The sequence below is a fragment of the Pteropus alecto genome, unplaced genomic scaffold (genome assembly GCF_000325575.1).
Source record: "Pteropus alecto unplaced genomic scaffold, ASM32557v1 scaffold73, whole genome shotgun sequence".
Taxonomy (NCBI): domain Eukaryota; kingdom Metazoa; phylum Chordata; class Mammalia; order Chiroptera; family Pteropodidae; genus Pteropus; species Pteropus alecto.
In genome coordinates this window covers 2745396-2746957 of record NW_006436284.1, presented here as the reverse complement: position 1 = coordinate 2746957, position 1562 = coordinate 2745396, and positions in this window count along the sequence as shown.

The window sequence follows — 1562 nt, the reverse complement described above, 5'->3', positions numbered from 1 at the left end:
TAATATAATATTATAAGTTAGTTATACTTCGATTTAAAAAAAGCTGCACTGTTACTCTGCATAATAAAGTGAGAAGAATTTGGCTTTGCTGCAGGCAGCCTAGGAGAGGCGCCTGGGAACAAGAGGAAAGAGAAGTTGCCAGGAAGATCTAGGGAAAAAAGAAAGAGGGCACATAGCTGGCACATAGCTGGAGGCTGGAGCTTACAAGGGCACACAACCATAAAAACTTCTGATGGAGGGGGATGGCTGACAAATTACTTGGAACGTTAATATGTGTACCTGACATTAAAGTTGAAGTGTTTTCGGACCTGTAATTACTTTCTACAACCCTCAAATCTGTAGTAAAAGGCTGCCACTCATATAAGCTTCAGTTTGTGGTTCTTTGCCAGGGTGCAGGAAAAAGGGGCGGCACCCACGCTGGGCCAGCACAGGCAGGGAGCACCCACAGGAAGGATGGCGGTCGTCAGGGGTAAGTAGCAACAGAAAAGTAATCAGGTGTGCTCTTGCGTGGAAAAAACCCCAGAGACTGGGGAGGATTCCAGGTTTCCCATGATAGAGTTCAAGGCATTTGATTTAGATATGAAAGTTAGGGGTGACTGCAGGAAACTTGCAGACATGAAAGTAGGAAACATCTAAATTGTAGTGGTTCGTATTTGAGGTTAAAATCACACATGAAAAGGTTTGATAGCTGTTAGTACTTAATGTTCACTCTGAAACCAAGCAAAGTCTTGACAATATTTTTTAGAAATTTCCCATTGGGGCTATTTTTTTAGATGTAATTAATAGCTTACTGAATAAAGAAATATACTAAAGTTCCAAATATTACATAATATACAAAAATGGAATCTAATATTCTTGTTATCGGAAATACTCAACTGTCATAACGCATCAATATACTGCAAAGAGGCATGCAATGACATCATTCCTTCTTCTTTTCTAGAAAATCTTGGTTAAAATGACTAAAAACATCTGACCTTTAAGACTAAGACTGACACAGAAATGGCAACCAGAATAAGTATAACCAAGTAAGAAGCCTCATATCATGTGGTCTTTATTAAAATGCCAAACACAAAAAAACTTTTAACAAAACATTTTATTCCAGAGACCTGCCCAAGCATTTTTTTTTTCTTTTAGATTTCTAATTCACTTGAATTTACAGAAGGATTTCATCTGTTTTTGCAGATTCACAAGTTGTGATGAGGGTATTACTAAGCCAGCAGTTACCCAAGAAATTTCATGAACATCTACAATAAAATATGCACACATAAAAGCAAAGTAAAACTTCAGGATGTCTTGTGTGGAACGTTTTCATAAACCTATGTCATCACAGCTATCCAGATAAATCATAACAAATATTTTTTAATTAAAAAAATACTTATCTAGATAATTGTGAAGAAGGCAGAATCTCTCTTCCCTCCATTTTGTTAGGTATGGCTTGCTTTGAAGTCCATATTCATGAAAAATGTCAGCTCTTAACTTCATCATGTTTTCTGTTCATCTGGGATTATTTAGGAAATATTACAGTCAGTATTAAGTCCAAAGAAATATAAATGATATTTTTC